We start from the raw sequence: 22904 nt of genomic DNA, 5'->3' as shown, positions 1-22904 counted from the left end.
GTGGTTAAAAATTTAGTCAATTTCACCATAGTTTCAAACCCGATCGGGTTGGTCAACTGTAGTCACTTGCATGTTTTCTTGGTTGACCGATGGCGTGATGAACGCAAAACTTGTTTATTTTTTTACATCACGTTTGTAAATATTTCATCGATGGATGTGTGTGGACATAAGATAAAAATTTCAATTTTTAATTACAAATACGTTGGCCTATACTAATTTGTCTCCTAAAGTTGTATGACTTATACATTGCATTTAAATTGTTGAGGTCCATTCTAAAACAACTGTGAAGTGGAAGATGAATTTGGAGAAACCAACCGCTCGATTGAGAGATTGTAATATTTTATGGTGGTTGTAAAAAATCTAGCCAATTTGGTTATCGTTTCGAATTCGATCAACTAGGTCAAACGTAGTTACTCTTATAAACCTATATTTATATATCATACACTCCAAAGAGCAACCCCTATCAATTCAAAGAAAATGAAAAAACCGACCGTTGGATGAGTTTATTACAATAAATTATGAGTGTGATAAAAAATTTAGCCAATTTCACCATATTTTCGAATTCGATCGGATTGGTCAACCGTAGTCACTTATATGTTTTATTGGTTGACCGATGGCGTGACAACCGCGAAACGTGCTTATTTTTTCACATCACGTTTGTATATATTCCATCGATGGATGTGCATGGACATAAGATAAAAAAAATTAATTTTAATTACAAACACATTGGCCTATACCAATTTTCTCCTAAAGTTGTATGACTTATACATTGCATTTAAATTGTTGAGGTCCATTCTAAAACAACCATGAAGTGGAAGATGAATTTGGAGAAACCAACCGCTCGATTGAGAGATTGTAATATTTTATGGTGGTTGTAAAAAATCTAGCAAATTTGGTTATCGTTTCGAATTCGATCAACTAGGTCAAACGTAGTTACTCTTATAAACCTATATTTATATATCATACACTCCTAAGAGCAACCCCTATCAATTCAAAAAAAATGGAAAAACCGACCGTTGGATGAGTTTATTACAATAAATTATGAGTGTGGTAAAAAATTTAGCCAATTTCACCATATTTTCGAATCCAATCGAATTGGTCAACCGATATTTAGAATATATATATATATATATATATATGCACATATTTTATATAGAAGTATAAGAACTTCCACACACACACACACACACATATATATATATATATATATATCTCTATATATATATAAACACACACACACATACATGATATATTGATATATATATATATATATATATATATATATATATATATATATATCTATATATCTCTATATCTCTATATATATATATATAAACACACACATATTATATATATATATATATATATATATATATATATATATATATATATATATATATATATATATCTATATAAACACACACACAAATATATATCTATATATATATATATATATATATATTTATAAACACACACACATATATAGATATATCTATATATAACACACACACACACACACACACACATATATATATATATAAACACACACAAATATATATCTATATATATATATATATATATATATATATATTTATAAACACACACACATATATAGATATATCTATATATAACACACACACACACACACACATATATATTTATATATAAACACACACAAATATATATCTATATGTGTGTGTGTATATATATATATATAAAATATTTTACGGGCTTTTACGGGCCGGGCCTAGCGGGCTTTTACGGGCCGGGCTTTTGCGGGCTTTTTGCGGGCCGGCCCACTACCCATCCGAGGCGGGCTTTTGCGGGCTTTTGAACGGGCCGGGCCGGGCTTTTAGCCCTCAGGGCCGGCGGGCCTCCATCGGCCCACTTGATCCGCGGGCTTTTTGATGAGGCCTAAAACCATGTATGCTTTATGTCTTATTAACCATTTTGTTGACTTTCCCATCTTCTATTCCGAGCATAATGAAAAAAATAAAAAGGAATTTGTATATGTTTTTCCTCGTGCTTTATTGTTCTTGTCATCATTAACATTTAAATAATTGGTTGTCGTCTTAAAATTCTCAAGTTAAATGTCAAATCTCATAGAATTATCAAAATGATGAGTTCCCTCTAATTTATAACTTATTCACTAATTTTTGAATCTCTCACTAAAAAAAGTTACAATTTAGATATACATGGTTTGTATACTACATCCTCCATTTTTGTAAAATTTCAAGTTCCTTTTATAACCCTCTTCTCAACTTAACAAGAATAAAAATAGTAATCTTCCAATTCTCATATTCTCACCTACTCAACGGCAAGATGTTATAGAAGACCAAACTTTTTACAGTATGTCTTCCTATTCCTTCTGGGTCTCCCATGCCTATCCAAATACCTTCATCAACTTACAGTTTCTGTACTGTTAGCATTTTTCTTTTCTTCATCATCATATTGAGAAGGCATGTCACCCATAACCATTCTTTGCATCTTTGAAATGGCTATGGCTATGGCCTTCATAATTTGGTTCATCACTACCATTTCTCTTTAATTTGTGGGCGTATGCATGATAATTGTATGTATCAATCCACTTGCTAATATGAGTCCAAATTTAGGTGGTCTTGTGTACTGGGGTGTGGTACAACAAGAAAGAAGAGAGAAGCTTGGAGGGAGTAGAGAGACAATAGATGGATGGAGGGAGAAGGGAGAGGCGAAGATAAAAAAGTGTGCGGGGTAGAGGCTGTAGAGAAGAAAGAAGAGGAAGAAGTATGGGAGGGCAAAAGAGGAATAATTTGGGAAAAAATGGAAAAAAAAGAATTGAAGGTTGTGTATTAAGAAATTAAGGACGTGTTAATAAAATTTCTCAAATAAGTTTAGAACAATATTGAAACTTCAACTATGATTTTGTACAAGACTCAAATCGATTTTAAGAATTATGTGGCTTTAGTAAACTAGTAGGATGCATTATCCACTCTAGGTGCACATACTAGAAAATGGGCCATGTGCCTGTGGATCATGAATTCGGAAATGTATAAAGGCCATAATAAACGGTCATACAATTCACATCACTATTTATGTAGGGGGCATATAGTTTTACACATCTATTCGCCCATTCTTTTTTTTATTTTTTTTTTAAAAGAAAGAGGGTCAATACGACTGGCCTTAAGTCTTGATCATTAATGAAACTGCTGAATACATGGGAGGACATGAGATCTGAACCCCAAACTACAATAAGCACAGGAGAATGTCTCAAAATAATAACGAGAGTCTTAATAAAAAGTATGCATTCTACCATACACCAATTAGTGAAAAGCGCACTTCTGACTACTTCATTTGTTTTACAGAGGTGATGACATACTAGAAAGTAAATGCTTATTCGAAGCCATAATATATTAATAAGATTAGCTTTCTCACTATGTTGCAACCGGAAAATGCGTCCAGTGACACTTAGTTTCATCATGCCACTAGGAGGTTGCGACTATTTGGGAACTCGTCATCTAACTATGGCAAACAAGACACACAAGGTGTGCGGTCTGGGATAGAATCTACGTTGCCCTACCTCAACACGGTAGGGACTTATTACCTACATAAAGTTACGTCTAATTAAAGTAACAATATAACAGAAATAGAAGGTAAAATACTTAATCCATAAAGAAAATAAAAACTTAACCCACCATAAAAGGCCCAACAGCCTAGGGTAAGCCCATAAACCCATCCAATTTGCTGCGCGGGTCAGAGTTGGCCCACCATTGCTGTCGGAACTGCACCTCAACCTCCAGCGGATCACGTGCCTTACTTGGCCGCTAACTGACTTCGCCGACCGGATCTCCTTGGAACCTGATCTCAAATGGAAACCAGACCTAAGACAAGATCGATCACCAAGACCTCCATCAGCTTTCCTCAACCCCACCATAGGGGAAACAACCACGATATCCTGCCTTAGAATCCGAGATCCTCCCCACCGAACACCTGCACCCCTCCGCCGCTCCACCCTTTCTCGTATCCTCCGCCTAAACAGATCGGTAACAATCAAGGAGGCGCACCTCCACTAGCCTTTAGATAATTAATAATTGGGAACCCTTCATTTCTTCCATCTTTAGTTAACTAATAATTGGGAACCTTTCTAATGAGGAACATTAAAATGAAGACTAGTTGAGGATTTTTTTGTGAGACTCACTGTTCGATCACATATCGCAATTCAACCGTTAGATGTTTAGCTATTCATGTGTAGATCATTTATGCAATTTTTTATCCAAATTGAAAATAGTTAAGACACTTATAATCGTGATTTATTAATTATGAACTTGAACGGTTCATGTTTTACAGATTTGGTTCGTCCATTGATTTGATCTAGTTCAATACCTTAACGATTAATAATTTGGAAGAAAATTTTCAGAAGTAATCTACTCATGCATACATAAACATCTAACGATTGATTTGCCGTAATGTAATTGAAAAATAGGTCACCAAAACCATTGATTAGAAAATCCTCAACTAGTTCTTATTAAAGTGATCCTCATTAGAATGGCTCCCACTAACCATTAACAATTTGCTATAACATATTGCAAGTACGATACTGATAAAAAAAAAAAAAAGTTATTACATGATGTGGTAATCTTTCATTTACATTATTCTACGCAAAATTTTACTCATTTTAAAGAGATGGAGAGGCTTTAATCAAAACTTCTTTATCTGATTACTTTCACATTTCCTACTCTATCCGATAAGTTGGAATTGTCTATGTTTAAGATCATCATCTAAAGGTAATTATATAGAAATCACATTATAATTATTTTTGAATAAAAGGATTCAACTTTTATAGATTAGTGACAAAAGTCAGAGAACTACACGCATTGAAGAATAAACTCTTGAGCCAGTACCTTGAAACCTAGAAAGTTAGGATACAAACTCGTACACTTCAACAAATAAAGCTCACTAGTCACTAGTCACTAGTCACTAGTCACTACTCAAACAACAATAGACTCGTTTTTCAACAAACCTATAAAATATAAATATATTCAGCACTTATCAATGGTAAACTATTTATAACACTATGTTCTAAGCATGCAATTGTGATATAAGTAACCAATGTTATTGTCAAATAATTTTTTTTATTTTTATTTTGGGCAACTTTCTTGCTAGTGAACAGAATATTTATATTTTTTTTATAACATTAACAGCTAAGAATTACAAAAATTAGTACAATATTTATGAGTTCGATTGACGACCTCTCACTTTAATGAAAAACATATATTACTAAACCAAATAATACTTGTCTTACTCAATATTTAAATAATTTAGTAGTGATTACAAATATAAATAAGGGCAAATGATAAAAGAGGTCATTATGAAGTGTCTTATGATAATCCAGATAACACAAATGTCTCCATGATAATTAAGGTCACCCTTTACCAATCTAACACTAAAAATAACAATAATTACAAAAACTGCCACTGGCATTTCTTTTCTCTCTCTCTCTCCCCACCTCCTGTTACCCAAGCTCGTCTAACCCTTATTCGAATCTCTCGACCCTTACCAAAATTTCTCTCTCAAATCGATGGCTTCTTCGTCCTTGAGACCTTCATCGACGACAACGGCAGCGGCGACGGCGAACAATGGTGAAGCTGGAAGTTTCGAGAGGCAACAACTCCACTCCGCTGGGTAAACGACGTCGTCTGTTCGATCCAAGCCGGCGTCTTCCTCGACTTCATGACTGAAAGAGGAGGAGGCGTTATTGTTGAGCATGGAGGCTTCTACCGCGGATTCTGAGGCCGTTGACGTGGAGGGGACCGTGGTCACGGCGGTAGGTGTCGCTGCTGGCCCTGAGAGAATCATGAAGATCATGCCGGTTCAGAAGCAGACCCGTGCCGGTTAGAGGACTCGCTTCTTCTAGTAAGTAACGATCTCGCTCATATCGTGGTCATAGAAATCTTAATTGTTGTTCGTAGTTGAACGATTGCCAATTCAATTGAATTTTGGTTGAAGAAACCCTAGATTATCATGATTGATTGGTAGGTGTTTAGTTTTGTATGGCTGAGATGAAGCAATTGGCAATAGTTTTGTGAATTTGGAGTCTGAATACTATAGTGTTTGATGTGAATGTTGGACGTGGAACCTGCTTCGCATTGCTATATTCAATATCACTGGGTATGATTAGAATTTGCTATCTTGTTGACTTTTGCATTGTACATAGGTTTTACTGTTAGTGAGTAATATGTATAATGATGAAGCTTTAGATTGTATTTTAGTGTATAGAATCCTTAGATGCCATTGATTTGTTAAAATTGATTTTGAGGCCAACGATAATGATGCAAAACTTGAACAAAAAAGAACAGAGATTTGGGGAGTGGTCTTCCTGGCACCCATTATCTTGTTGGTGCTTGTTCAATGGTTATAGGATTAATGAAACATTGGATTTAGTGGTAGTTCCTTGCATGCCCAATTTCGTTGAAATTAGATTATCAATATATAGGCTATTCTTTATTAGTTTTGTTTTTATGTACCTTTTCTTTTCAAAAGATTTTCTGCATTCTCACTAATCTCATTCTGTCTTGATTATCCATATGTGTATTCGTATTTCTCCCTTACTGATTTTGAGACCGAGATTGAAGCCTCTCGAGGTAAATCGATTTGTTATCTTCTTCTTTGATAAGTTTTTGGGTAACTTGATATGTCTTGCTTTTTGTGATTGCTGATATTTGGTATAATAATCTAACTTAGTAAGAATTATGGTCTTAGTTTTAAAGTTCATGAATAATTGAAACAATCTAGTGCTGCTTGCTCGTGAGTTTTTGTTGTACTTGTTATAGCTATGCAGTTTCTTTTGTTAAGTTTATGTAGAAGTAGCAGAAAATTTTAGGAGTTGTGGGTTTTGTAGTTGATGAGTGCCAGTGATGACCAGACTATTCGTATATGGAATGCTAGCAGAATTTTAGGAGTTGTGGGTTTTGTAGTTGTCTTGAATCAGAATTGTCATATTCCAATGAAATTAAGATAAATTAAACTGGGGTTTAGCTAGTTTGATTATAGACGGAAGCACTTAATCTTTAGTCTGCAGGGTTTATCATATATATAGTTTAGTTAATGGTTGTTTGCTCTGTGGCTAATCTTCGATGAAACATTTGGAGTTATCTACTGGGTGTGTTTTTCAAGCACTGTATTGGTGCGGTTGAAGCATATTGGGTTTGATTCTAAGAATTGTTGTAGACAAATTTCTGTCAATTGGGTGGTGGTCATCAGAGTTCCGAAAATACTCAAGACCTTTTTCTCTTTTTAGTTTTTCTTTCTCATTTCGTTATGTTTTCTCCATGGTTATGAATCATGATAAGAAGGATAGGGTTTTGATGCAATGTTAATTTTTCAAGGTTCTGTTCTCCAGACGGTCCCCCTCTTCCATTTCTATAAAGATGGTGTTCTCTTGGAAGCATTCCCAACTAGAGACGAGGAGAGGATCACTGCGGCAATTCATAAATACACATCTCCTGCAACATCTGAATTGCTTTGAGCTAATATGGTTTTGCCTACAAACTTGAATATGTAGATTTACAGTGATCCCTAAACATATATATGATGATTATTAATGAGCTCTTTTGGACCAATTTGTATGATATAGTTTTTTGTGCAATCTGTATGATATAATTGATGAGTGTTGGTTGTAATACTGCAAACATTATGTTCTCACATATAAGCAAAGAAAACCTTCCTATTTCATGATTTGAACTGCGAGTAGTTCATAAAATCTGTGGTCTGAGCAGTTGACATTAAATTAAACAGTGATTAACAGTGACTTGGCTACTGACAGTTACTTGGTTAGTGACATGGTCAGTTACTTAGTTAGTGACATGTGATTAACAGTGACTTGGCTACTGACAGTTACTTGGTTAGTGACATGGTCAGTTACTTAGTTAGTGACATGTGATTAACTTGTGACTTGGCTACTGACAGTTACTTGGTTAGTGACATGGTCAGTTACTTAGTTAGTGACATGTGATTAACAGTGACTTGGCTACTGACAGTTACTTGGTTAGTGACATGGTCAGTTACTTAGTTAGTGACATGTGATTAACAATGACTTGGCTACTGACAGTTACTTGGTTAGTGACATGGTCAGTTACTTAGTTAGTGACATGTGATTAACTTGTGACTTGGCTACTGACAGTGACATGGTCAGTTACTTAGTTAGTGACATGTGATTAACAGTGACTTGGCTACTGACAGTTACTTGGTTAGTGACATGGTCAGTACATGTCAATTCCTGACAAAGTTGCTGACCATGTCACAGGCTATGTTACTGGCCAAGTTATCGTTTATCTCAAGTCATCGACAATGACATGTTCATGATTGTGACATGGCCAGTGACTTGAGGTTAATAGTAACGTAGTCAGTGACTTTTCTAGTGACTTGAGGTTAACAGTGATGTGGTGAGGGATTGATAGTGACGTGATCCGTGACTTTGCTGGTGACTTGAAGTTAACAGTTACTTGGTCAGGGATTGACAGTGACATGGTCAGTGACTTGATCAGTGACATGTGTTGCACATTTGAAATTGAACTTCACAAGTATTTTTTGGACAATGAATTCTAGCGTAAGACAAAACTGTATGCTCAAAACATTAGTAAGAAGATTTTATTGTGATTCCAGGAAGATTTCAAGTGATTTTAGTCAAAGTACAACCACAACACTTTTTCCAATTAGAACAACCTCCCATAAGCACATTGAACAAAATAAAATATAACCACAACTGGGTCTGAAGATACGGCGAGAGTTTTTCTTGTCCAGGGTAAGAAGTTCCATAGCAGCATTAAGGATGCGGGTCAAAGCATATACTAGACCCTCCACAACTCCCTCTTGCACCGAAACCCATATTCTCTAACAAGCTTTAGCTCAACATCCACATGTTCCTTCTCATAAGGACGTCTTGGTTTCTCTAAACATGAACAATTGTCTCATCACTATCCAAAGCCACGGAAATCATCAATTTTAACCACAAACACAAACAAAGACCATAGCATATAACACTTGAATTCACCAAAGCAAATTTTAGCAATACATGTGTACTACATGGTGGAATAAGAAATGATGAGTTTTCTCAAAAACCAAGTAATGGGACAATTTCCTTCAGTAAAGAGTAGAGATAAACTTGTCAAGAAAATGTAGCTAGGAGTCTGAACCATCACACTAATAAGTGACAAGACTACAGAAGCTACTTGAAATTAAAGCTAATACATATATGGGGTACTACAGCTAAGTAACAAACTAGCACGACTGTAGCTAGCTCAAAATATCGGACAAGGTACTCCTGCAGAAAACTAATCCAAAAAGCTCAGTGCAAAATGTGCATCTCAATTGAGGGAAAATTTAACAATGATTAACAATTAATATACTGAAATTTGCAGAATAGTATTCACATGACATTTACCAGATCCAGAGTGCATGAAGGCCATACTCTTCTAAGGCTGATTCCACAATAGGCCATGTTCTTTGCAGCACATTTGTGTCTGCACAACACAATTCATAGGCTCGTAATTGATAAATGGAGCTTTCCACTCCAATATAATGAACTGACCTAATTGAAAAAATGCATATAGCAGGATGAATGTGCATAGGCATTCATTCAATAACTCGAGGCTAGTGTTGAACAACTAAACCTTCAAATACAAGGAAACTGTTGTTTCCCCGAATTGAAGCATAATATAGTAAACACAGCTGGGCATGCCCAACCTTTACTATTCCACAATGAGGCTTACCAAAGAGATATTACAATGAGAGACGACATTTCCAAATTTTACAATTTCACGTAACATACTTCCATCAACTAAACCTTCCATCAAAGGCAAGTGCACAACTACTGTTGCAAAGAATTTAACAACACAAGTCCAGCCGTTGCAAGTTTCATTAATCAACCCCTTATCTAGCAATGCAACTGTATATGCAAGCAGCGCATAAATCTCCACTGGTCAATTCGAAATATACATTTCTTTTAGCAAAACTGATTTATTTCTGTTTCGTTTCTTCGGATGCCAATTGAAGCAACAAGAACCAACATCACTAATTTGACCTTTAAACTAAAATGCAATATATTAACCAAAAAAAAAAAAAACTAAATGCAATATCACTTATACCATGAAGGCATCAACTTGAAGAAGACAGAACTTTGGCGTACACTAAACTAGACATTGGACATATTTTTCATTTTCAGCCTCACTATAAGAATTTTAATATTCTATATAAAAAAAAAAACAAAAAAAAACTTACTGTGATACACAGCAATGGTCAATCTGCAATATGTTAGAGCTTCACTCCAGTCTTCCAGCTTCATTGAATTCTGAAGACAAAGATGAATTATTCATATCAAATACATAAAGACTGGTTTCTTTTCCAAATTGACAATCCTGAACACTCTTCTCCAGAACCATTTGATTAATATATACTTGCTTCCATTATAAATATTAGCCAACTACTTTCATTATAGTATAAGATGCTTTATACATATAGCTAAGAAACAGAAGAAACTTAAAGCCTTTATTAAAGAATACCGAATGCACTAATTTGATATCAAAGATGAGTAGAACTACCTTGTTTTTTTTGCAGAACTGAATGCAGAGTCGATAAGAAACATGAAAAACAAAAATGAAAAACAAAGGATTACAATACCTATTGCATCTTTCCTCAAATTCAATTCTCCCTACTTTCTACATTCCAATATTGTTTTGATTGTATCTCAGACCAATTCTTTTCCAACGTCCAGTAGCAACTAAATCAAAATAATCAAGGAATACTATATCTATCGTCTAATTTCAACAGAATTTATATCCATCAAAAGAATAACAACAATTTCTATGAAAGCACATCAATTAAAGAAAAGAAAAACTAACATGGTTCATAATTCCTAAACTTCTATCAAATTCACCATCAAAATTAAACACAAATAAAAATCGTGGATAGATAAACCTACAATTTATACTTGAGAAATCATGATAGTTCTTGATCGAAATCACGAGTTTGATAATTCTGGTTCTGGATCAAATCCAGAATTAACGAAAATAACTTAAACAATCCTATAATCGTTTCATCCAAAACTCAATTCCAAAATCAAAGTCGCTATGAACAATCGCCCAATTTCTAATTCGATAAGCCAAATCTCTACTCTGATACAGCAAATTACCTTCGAAACCCAAACCGCACTGCTTCCGTAATCGAAACTACGCCGTTTCGGAACCTCGAAGTCCGCGACATCAACTCGACGACGAGGCTCTGAGAGAGGACGTAGAAGAAGAACTTGGAGAGAGCTGCGGTGATCGGCAGCTGTTCGATTTGGAAGGAGACTTGGAGGACATTAGAGGCGTAGGTTTTGGACGACATCGGAGGTATAGAGGTTGGGGTTTAGTGTATTAAAGTTATAAACGTGTATTAGGCTTTAAGGGTAGAATGGGAATCAGAAAAATTAAAAACTGACTTTTTTTAACATCACCTCATTATTCATAAGGACTAAATTAATATTATTAACAATTCATTATGGACCTTTTTATCAAGTGGGAAACTAGGTGACATTTTTATCATTTCACTCTCTAATGTGACCTTTTCCATCATTTCCTTTATAAATAAACAAGTATTGAAACAAAGAATTATGAAGAATAAATTACATTGCAAAATTAGAAAAGAAAAGATAAAAAGTACTATTATGGGCCATTAATTTCATTGAAAAAGCTACAATAATTACAAAGAGAAAATTAACAATAATAATAGTGCAAATGGGGCAGAGCATAGGCACAGGCCACAGATAGGTTCAATAGTTCATAGTAGTTTCTCTGTTATTGTTATAGGCTTATAGCTTAGCCAACCATGCCCGACCCACCTCATAATCCTCACATGTGCATGGTCGCCTCATTGATATTTTTAATCAATTAATAACTGGAAAATTAAGCAACTTTGCTTTGCTCTAGTTCCGGGGCCCACATACCTACTTGATTATGTCGGGCTCATCTATGCTGCACGTGAGATTTCTTTTCGTTTTGCAGTCTGCTCCCCAAGAAATCATATTACACTGATTTGCCCACACCTTTTGTACTTCTTATGATTTTCTCCACTTTTACTCAGTTATTTCAACTTCCACCCAATAAAAGAGTAGATTAATTCACTTATAATAAGGTCATATCTCACATGTGAGGATGATATACGAGAAACAAAGGTGTTGTCCCACTCCTACATCAAATAATTGTGATTTTGGAGGTTAAGATCTTATCGGTGCCTAGTTATTTCGAATGTTTAATTCAATACGAAAATAATTAACAAAAATATGAAACTTCATGCATAGATGTTGTAATATTAGTCATTTTCAGCATCTTCATCTGTTAAGTTTGACGTTTGCCACCAAACAACCAAAGACCTTTTCGAGGGGCCTGTAGCATGTCTTAGAACTGCTCTAGCCTCTAGGTGATTTGGAGGGTAAAACAATCCTCTTTCTTGGAATAGTAAAATGTTCCACTTTGAAATATTAAAATTCAATACTTAGCTGTAAATTTTAGGTCTGAAAATTTTTCTATAATCCTACTTGCAGGTAATTAACTGATGGATAATTAAAGCATTTATCATCGATCCTCTACCTAATTCATATAATGTTGAAAATTTATTCTTTTATCTTTTATTTCCAATTTTTCTTTAAATATTAGAATTAGAATTTATACGATTTATTGTTGATAACAACTTCCTTTAACTTTTCATTGACAAGATGTTCAACTGTTGCCATTATACAAAGGCCAAAATATATATGGCCTAAAGCCCTAAACTAGGGATTAGGTTTTAAATTAATCATAGTTATTTATTAATTTCTTAATACCAACAAATGCTTAGTGTGACGGTGTTGATCAACATGCCATGTTTCCTGGAGAGTTGGTGGTGGAAAGGCCCTTTTGATTCGACTGTCATCAACCCATGCATTATTCATCAGATATTTAACATAAGATGACCTATCAAGTTCATCGCCCGCCACCCAAAACCGTCAAATTACAACCTTACTTTTTGCTCCATCGTCGTTGTAGACAATGGAAACAAAAACAGTCCATTCATGAAAATTTGATATCTCAAGGAGAACCCTGGTTGAAAAATATGGTTTTTTTTTTTTTTTTTTGGCAGTGAGGTTGAAAAATATGGTTGGAGCAAGAACTTTCAAGCAGCAGTGGCCTGCAACCGAAATTCCTCACATTTTCTCGCAACGAAGTTCTGTATTTCTATATTCAGTTGCTCTTTTTTGATAACTGAGCAATGCGTGTGAAACCCAGCAGATTTAAAGCACCTCACAGCGACCAACGTTAGGGCACACAAGGATCACAGCCATACAGACGAGGCCACGCGTAGTATGAAAAGAAGAACCCTAATAACATAATGGAACGCAGAAAAGACTGGATTTGACAAATGAAGTGCCCCACAAGGCACAAACAAGGCAAACAGCCCACGCGAACATCAAATCTAGCTTCGTATAGGGGGATTTGGGAAGTGGGAATAGTCAAATGTTGGACACTGAGTACTGTACTGTACTGTGTGAATGGTGGAGGGAGTTGGGGTGGGGGAGAGATATAGGAAAAAAGCACGCTTCCATAGTTGCATAGCGTCCCCTAGCTAAGTTTCTCTCCTAATATTCTTTTTCTTTCTAGCTTTTCTTTTACTTTTTGGAAAGCCAAGGCCAATTGCGATGAGTTTCTTCTTTCTTTTTTGTTCTCATTGGTGTGAGATATTTCAAAAAGAAAAAAAAATATATGTTTTTCCATTTTGAAGATGTTCGGCAATCGACACATTTTTTTATGGCATCTTTTGACATGATTATTGTTGTTTTTTTTTTTTCTTTGGTCCGATTATTCTTAGTTCACTTTTAGAGTGAGGGATAATATGCTTGTTTGCCTAATTTGTGATTGACCAATTCTAGTCTTTTATTTTGTAATGTGAACGTTAACATCTTAAAGTATATTAGAGATTATTTTTCCAAGTGATCAAACCAATTGCAGTTTTTCTAGTAATGTAGAGAAAAATGATTTCAATTCGCCTTTGATGAAAGAAAACGTTTTAGGTTTTTTTGTTAATTATTATTATTATTATTATTATTTTTTATCAAAGTACAGAACTTCAATACAAATCATATATCATGTGGAAAGTGTTTTAGAGTCCACAACGTTTCTCCATTATCCACAATACCATTTTCAAACTTGAGAACCATCATATAATGCTTGACACCAACCACTACTCATGCCGCTCCACACTATGACGCCCATTAGGAACAAAACTGGTATATTCATCATGTTCTACAAGCATTAGCCACGACTAACCACCCAAGTTAGACCTAAGAATCATTGAAACAGGGCCGGCCCTAAGGGGTGCAACCTGAGTCGGCCTTAGGCCATTGGTCTTCGGTGAGCCTCTGATCCATTTTTATATGTGAATCTTGTCAAGAAAATCACACGTCGCTACTCTAGTTCAATGGTTACAGTTGTGTGGTTTTTTGAACAACTTAGTTTTGAATTACACATATAGCTTTAGAATTTTTTTTTTTCTGGGGTTCTATAGTACTGAACATGTTTTTTTCATTAGATCATTTGTTCAATTTTCTTTTGAAGATAAAAAAACTTTCATTCATCCTTCAAATAGCAAACAAATACATTTATATCTTTTATATATATTATTAAATTTTTTTTTCTTTCAATTTTTGCAATGAATGTTTAAATATGAACCAAAAAGTAGGTTATATAAATAATAGCTGCTAATTTTTTGTAAGGTTATATTGTAATTGTTTACCTCAAGCCTCCAAAATGTCAAAACCGATCCTGCATTGAAATCAAATCCTTAGGAAACCAAAACAGACAAACACCAATACACCACCACAACTAGTTGATTCATCACCATCACCCATCATTGCAAATCATCACAACTCAAGCTCAGTGAGCTATGTACATACCTGAGCATTATCAAGCATAATTAGCTAGGCCTTAGGCCTGCTTCAGGCCACCTCCACACACCTTAACGCCACCATGGGTGTAACATTCGGAAACACTAGCATGCAAGCTGTGTCTACATGGGAAGGGGTTGGTTCTTTGGTAGTGGAATTTTCTGGAATGTTCTATTTGTTTAGGGCTCTTGTTAATTTGGCTTGGTCCTCTGTCCCATATGTACTTTTCTATTATTTTCAATAATATCTTGGGGAAGGATGAGGAGTTAGTCCTCTCCCCACTTCATTAAAAAAAAAAAAAAGCCATTGTCTGAGCTCAAACCAAGATCACCCTTGACGCGCCGTCACGCGCTGCACCAAGACAGCCTCGTGTAGGCATCAGAAGGCACAAACTGATCCCTATCAATCCCACATCGGAAACTAAATGGAGTTCATGACTATCCATTCCACCTATAAAAGGTCCACTCTTCTCTTCTCATTCATTACGCATTAATTACTTACCTAATGTCAGTCTGTCAACATAAATACATTGACTGACTTAAGCATCAGAGGAGCGAAGACCACCAACTGCGGTCTCCCTCTTGTCGCTAGTATATTTTACTTGATAGGTGAAGCTGACGCTTACTGAAACACTATCAAACCCGAATTAATAGAAAATGAGATAGCAACTGTCACGATTCAAAACTTTGACAAAAACTTGCAAATTATATTCAATAGACAGCCTAAAGGAGGTGGAACAACTTTAAACCTTGAGGTTTCGCCGGATTACTCACCGTTTGGTCGGAAAACGTAAACTTTCATTAGAATTTTTATTTGATTCGTCACTTATAGATGGAGATAGGGTGGAAACTTATATAGATGTGTTGCTCGTGACGTGAGGAAGAGATTTATACGAGAATTTCCGCTGACGGTGGCCGGAATCGGCGGCGGTGGTATGAAAACGCGGCGACAGTTATGTCCTCTTTTCTTTTTCTTTTCTGGCTTCCCCCCTTCTCGATTCTTCCCTTCCTTTTTTTTTTCCACTGACTTCCATTAATCTTTTTTCTTGTTATTTATTTTTCATTGCTTTCAATTTAATTCTTTGTATACATATATGAATATATTTCTGATAATTAATATGATGTTTAAGGAAATCTCTTTTCTGTGTTTGGCCCAAACTCTAGGTTACTTGACCTAGTGGTAATAGGGTTAAATTAGAAGGATCTAGATTCCTATTCAATGTACGATTACTTTCCTTGTATGATTGAGATTCTATGCATTGTAATCCTCTATATAAAGAGGCCCCTATTATCAATGAGAATACACAGCAAATTCCTCTCAATTTCAGTTTCTCTATAACACGTTATCAGCACGAAGCTCTAACCCTGAAACGAATAGCCAAACCCTGATTCAAGAAGCTAACAACCTTGAATCCGAATACAAAACCTTGAAGCCTTTTCTGCCTCCACCTCACACCTTAAAGAACTCGATTCCAGGAGCCCAGAACCGGCGGCGCTGCCCCCAGAACCGGCCGGAATCGACCTGAACCGGCCACCGGAAGTGACCAAACCGGCCTCCCAAGAAGAATTCGAAGATCTCTTGCCTGGTTTGCCATCTTCCCGTCCACCTTCCACTGCCATATTTTGTCAGTAGCTGAACCTCGTCCCCAAATTCCGGGAACCGGAAAAACCATCACCGGAACCGGCCGGGAAACATCCGAACCGGCCGCCTGACACGCTCAAAGTAGCACGCAATTTAACCCTGTTGTCAAATGTTAGTATATGGAAAGTAGGGATCGTTCTATCCGGGGAATGAGGGTACACCTGTAATTGTGTAAACAAATAAATAATTAAAATAATAAAGTATTATTTACAAAAAGAATAGAAAGAAAAGAAAATATATACAAGTGAACACAAATAAGGGGGGGGTTTAAGATTATAGAATCGGATTTAAAATAAAATAAAATAAAGAGAATGTAAAAACACATTTACAAGGGTGGAACGTAAGGAACAAAGATCAAAACTACATCTATATCCAAGAAATCCGGTTACAATTCTAATAGTTGGTTATCTATGAGAGGAGAATATATCAACCAAGAAACAAAGATCAAAGCAACCAATGTCTCTTATTTTACTTCCCTTTACACAATTGATCAAGCAAAGCACCTAACCAATATATTTTGAAAACAGGTTTCACACAATCAAAGCAACCATGCAAACTCAAGTTTCAAATCATTAAGAGCAAGTGAAAGTTTAGTCAATAATTGTATTAATCCTAGTACACAAAGCATGTCTATTCAATAACACAAACCAATTGATTTCGACTTTTGTCCAAAGCCTTTACTACTTATTCGAATTAGGGTCACAAAGCATGAACCTAATTACTAGCTCCAATTATATGCAATCATTCTAAGTTGCGCACCAAAGAACAAAAACATATAAAAGTTTTCCATAAAACAACATCAATTGATCAATCTCACATAAGCAACATAGAAAACAACCATAAAGAAATTACAACTTTATTTCAAAACATATAAACGGGCTTTAAACTTTGCCCTTAACATTATTTGTTAACTAGAATTCATAGTCTTACAAAATCAAACAAAGAAAACAAGAGAAAGGATATAATACACCTTGAAAGATGAATGATAAAGCCTTGAGACGAAGAACTTGAAGATCCTTGAAAGCAAGCAATCTTCTAGGGACGACACAAGGGTGGATGGCGGCTAGGAAATTGATGTATTGCATGGCTTCTTCTTCTTCTCCTCTTTGCTTGAAAATGCAGAACTAGAAGACTAGAGAATGGAAAGAAAATGGAGAGGAGATGGAGAGACAAAGAAGATGAGATGGATGAAGGAAGAGATATTTATTTTTCTCACAAAATAGGGTATTTATAGAAATACATTGTAGTGTGAATGCAATGGTAAGAAGTCCATTATAATGGCTTCAATGATCATAGCTGCAACTCCACATGGTTGCTGCAATTATGAGAGCTGCCATGCTTGTTGCTTAGCTGCCATGCTTGTTGCTTCCCCATATACTTTATTCCACACAATTCTTCATACCTATATTTACACACTCAAGTACTTATCTATACACTCAAGTACCTATTACAAGATAGAGATATTTATACTATAATATATTTATACTATAACAGTCTAAGTTTCTGTCCAAATGGTACTCAAGTTTGAAAACAAACTAAGATAGAAGATGAAGAAACAAAATTGAGTTAGAACTCCTTTGACACAAAACAGATTTTTGACACAAAACAGATTTCCGGCAGACTTGACCTCAGTGCACTAAAATAATCATAACTTCTTCTAGAAAATAGATATCGATGAGCTGTAAAAAGTTCTGGAAACTAGACATCCGTAGCTTTCCAACCATATAAAGATCATAATTTTCGAAGCTCTGAGCGATTTTTGACACTCCGTTGAAGTTGACTGATCTGCACTGACAGTTTTCCGAATCTGTAATGGATTTGTGATCTTCTTGAGACTTCTAGATGCTTCATGGACGTTCCATAGACTTCTCCTGGCTTCCACAGGTCTCCTAGTATGAGTAGAACTCCATTTCTTCATTTCTTGATTATTTTGGCGCCCTTTATGCTCTCCTTAGCCATTTTTGGACCTTGAGACTCCATTTTACCTGTAAAACACTAACTAAGTTAAATTGATCAAGATAAAGGAAATAACTTAGCAAAATATAGGGTTTAAACATTATAAACGTCGCATTTTATGCTCCTATCAAATTCCCCCACACTTAGCTTTTGCTAGTCCCTTAGCAAAATCAAAAACTAACAAACCAAAAAGACTAAGACACAAAACAAAGAAACCAACGAAAAATTGACTAAGTATGGAAACAAAAACACAAAGACTCAAAGAAACCAAAAAACGTAAAACACAAAGCAAAACACAAAGAAGAAAAACGTCACACATAAAAGACTAAAACAAAAACTAAATTCAAAGACAAAGACCAAGATGTTGACATCACAAAGACCTCTATTGCCCTTTAACATATTGTCTCAAAAATCTCATACTTTCAAGTCACCAAGACTAGCACTTAACCAAGAATCACATCATCAAGATATTCAAGAGCTAATTACAAAATATAATCCACATATAAGCATGTAAGACTTGGGAGTAAACAATGGTGGTGAGTGGAGCTCAACATATTTCAAACAAGTCATGATTCAAACCTCACATGGATATATCACTCTTTCTTCTCTCAGATTCAAGGCTCATGCTTAAAAGCTTATAATCACTCAATTATATGTGAGAGAAAATATTTTGAGGCAATCAAATAGCTCACATATATAAGAAATGAAAAGCTTTTTGTGAATATAATTTTTCAAGATCTCATGAAAGATATCAACTACTTGCACAAATAGACCCAAGCCATAGGTTCAACTTTTAAAACTCATCTCCACAGATCAAAGGCTGTCCCATTTTAAGGATCAAAAAGGTCTTTATAAAGGGTTGTAATGGGGCCAAGGCTTAAGGTTTAAAGAAATAAAGGGATAGGAAAATCACAAAGTATCCTAAAAACCTAGTAGAGCACTTATTAATGTAGAGAGACTAAATTTCGAATCCACCATGCAAAACATGACGCCATGTATCCTCCAAAGCTTTATAAAAGGGCCAAGTGGCATCATGTTGGGCCTATGCTTCATTCTAACCTTCTCTTGAACAAGTGTGAATTGGACAAAGACCAAATTTCTCAACAATGGGCCTTCACTTTAAAACAAACTCTAAATCCACTAAGTATAGGGGACTAAAATCCATAAACATAAACAATAACACAATTTTTTTTATTTTTTATTTTGCCGTAATATTCTTTTCTTTTCTTTTCTTTTTTCTTTCGATTTTTTTTTTTTTCGGCAAATACATACAAACATTACATATGGACAAGTCTACCCCCACACTTGAACTTCTTCATGTCTTCAAAAGTCTTTCTTGACGCCAAAACTCCAAGCAAAGTCTCAAAAATATGCTCCACTAAGTCTTTAGAACAAAGGGTAAAGATATAACTATACTAAGGTTAAGGGTTAAGGAATTTTGAGGGTGATGAAATAAAAAGGCTCAATGTAAGCTCAAAATGGTTAAACTAGGGGAGTCCCACGACGGGCACAAATAGGGAAACATGCTATATTTGGCTATGGTGGTAAAAATCCTAAGTGCCTTTAATCCTTTCCGAAATCAGGGACATGTATTGATAAAAGTTTCAACATGCATAAAAGTGAATTCTAGCATTCTCTAGTCCATCAAACTTAATCTATGGCATGTAATCAATCAAGATGAAAGAATAATGAGATCAACAAAATCATCGCCAAGAAAATAAGAGTAATTCATTTTTTTTTCATTAATCACTCAACAAAGAAAGGGCACATGACTCAAATTCTCACAAGGGTTATTATGAATCATAACTTATCATCCACATGTTCATATTCTGTACCAAAGTTACGCATGCACCATATCTACTACACATTCATATGCTTTTCATAAATCATAATTAACCAAAGAATATCATCAAATATTATCCCAATCTTGTGATCCTCTTTTAGCCTTAATTTCAGAGATATAAGTGATGGAATTCCTGCAAGTATACAGGGTGGATGTAGTATAGTAATGGAAGAGAAGGGGTTGTCGTTCCCACGAGGATATTAAGTCAATTCACAATATGAAAACCTAAATTAATTAAAACCAAAAACACACAAAACAAGAAACACAAATCGATTAAGACACACACAATGACTCAAACTAAGACTATGATTTTCACGGTTTTGAAAAGAGTTGTTGATAATGGGAAAATAACTTGAAAACAGAAACTTAAAAAGTGAATCTAAATAAACTGAAATTGAAAAGAGTTTATAATGATTAGAAGTAAAAATATGATGATGATGAGCCTAGGGTGTCGGAATCAACCACAAGCAATCTTATCTACGTTTTGAACCAACCAATGGATTCTTTCGTTTCTCCAGATGATAATTCCCGTATCTAAGTCCTTCTCAGGTACTCTAGACCATAGTTTTCCTTAAGTGCATGATTCTCTCCCTCTCGGGTAAAGGTCGTATATCCTAACTATGCAGTTTATCCTTCTCAGGTATAAATTTAACATGCAGGACTCATTACGTTTTAGAAAACAAGGAAATCAAGCAAATCATTATTCTTTCTCAAGTAATAATGTAATTTACAATTCTTAATCACATGAAGCTAATATGAATTATATTGCAGCTATGCCTCAAATTCATCTTCTGATAACTAGATGCAAAGCCCTAAAGGTCGCGAATCAATAGAACTTTAACATAAGCACAATTCAAGCAGAGATTAAGAATTCATCTAAAAAGAAACTAATAATCCATAAATTGAATATCAAAACATGTAAACAATCATGCTAGGGCCTCATCCTAGCCCTAGAAAAGGAGTTTAGCTACTCATGTTCAAAGAAAACATAATAGAAAATCTTAAAAACATAAAAGAACTTATTAAATGGAGATGGAAGGTGAACAGGGCGATGGCAGCAGCTTCCTTTGATGAAAATCTGATATTGAATGGTCCCTCTCTATCTTGACACATTCTCCTTTTATAAGGTGCAACTTTTCCTTCTTGCTTTAGGCCTCTGGAACTCCTTAATAACTTAGCACAAAATAAAGGTGATGTGGCACCCTAAAATTCCAAGGAAACATATGTTTGGGATCTCAAACGGTCCATAATGCTATGTCAATTTTCCCAGAATTTTGCTAAGTCATTCAGGTCTTGAAAACTCGAGCTCTTGGAAACACATCACAGATTCACGTATCGACTGGACTGTCTGTACTTAAACTGCCATATCTCCCTCTAGGGATATCGAAATCACGAACCGTAAAATTCTCCAGAAACTAGACATTCGGGGCTTTCCGTGCATATAAGGCTCGTTTTCTGGTTGTCTCTGGATCAGTACAGTTTAATCCTCAAAGTTGGCTGTTCTGCAGAGGCTGCTTCAGTTTTTAGGATTGCAAAGCACCCTCAATCCTTTTCCTCTCTTTTTCCTTCTTTTTCTCATCCTTGCTCTTCATACCTATAAACACACTAAACTAAGTAAATAGACTATAAACAAGGAGAACTAAACATAAATATCAAGATTAAGAGGCACAACAATATAGGAAAATATGAGCACATCAATAAGCTCATCCTAGACAGTTAAAAGGGCATCCTAAGACTCAAAACAAAACAAAAACAAGAACAACACATAAAGTGACGCAACATACAAGAAAAACAACGTTTTGGACTTAGGGATATTTATCTTCTCCTTTCGGTAACTCCTTTGGAACATGACCAGGTGAAGAGAGGAACGATTTTGGCGGAGCTCAGCTCACTTGATTGACAGGGGACGAGACCCTTTGTTAGCACTTCTCATATCCAAACTAGACCTTAGACATCACATCCCATTGGATGCGCCTACGATGAAGAAGATATTTGCCCAAAATTCATTTTGACTCTAATAATAAACAAACAAACAAAATAAAGAACAAAGATAAACAAAAACCGAAACATGAATATAAAACCTAAAACAAAGTTAACGAATTTTTTTTTTTTTTTAATTTAATTTTTTTTAATTTTCTGATTTTTCTGATTTTTTATTTTGTTTTCTTTTTATGACAAAAACTAACTACAAGCATTAATCCTTCCCCCCACACTTAAATCATACATTGTCCTCAATGTTAAACAAGTTAGAGCATGCAATGAACAATTATCATGTGAATGGAATGATTAACTCAAGAAAACCTAAAAACAAAAACTAAAAACTCAAATAACATAGATACAATCAGAAAATAGTAATAGAGGAGATAGAGTTTAAGAGAGCAAATCTGCGTTGATGGCTCCTCCACAGCTACGGTTGAAATGGGTTGCCTCCCATGCAGCGCTTAATGTTTAAAGTCTTTCAGCCTAGACTTGTACCTCCATTTACTCCTTTGGAGGAGCGGTATGCAGGCGAGTGGCAGCCTTCTTGCTGGTTTC

General features: G+C 35.2%; 1 long non-coding RNA gene across 1 annotated transcript; it reads right to left on the bottom strand.

Annotated features, from left to right (window-relative positions):
* Positions 1–8607: 8607 nt before the first annotated feature.
* LOC133713011 (uncharacterized) lies at positions 8608–11569 on the bottom strand. The gene is made up of 4 exons (XR_009847706.1): positions 11162–11569; positions 10252–10321; positions 9416–9494; positions 8608–8923 (listed from the first exon to the last, which is right to left on the bottom strand). It is a non-coding gene; the product is annotated as an uncharacterized LOC133713011 (long non-coding RNA).
* Positions 11570–22904: the final 11335 nt, after the last annotated feature.

The sequence above is a fragment of the Rosa rugosa genome, chromosome 5 (genome assembly GCF_958449725.1).
Source record: "Rosa rugosa chromosome 5, drRosRugo1.1, whole genome shotgun sequence".
NCBI lineage: Eukaryota > Viridiplantae > Streptophyta > Magnoliopsida > Rosales > Rosaceae > Rosa > Rosa rugosa.
This window is presented reverse-complemented; position numbering and strand designations above follow the sequence as displayed.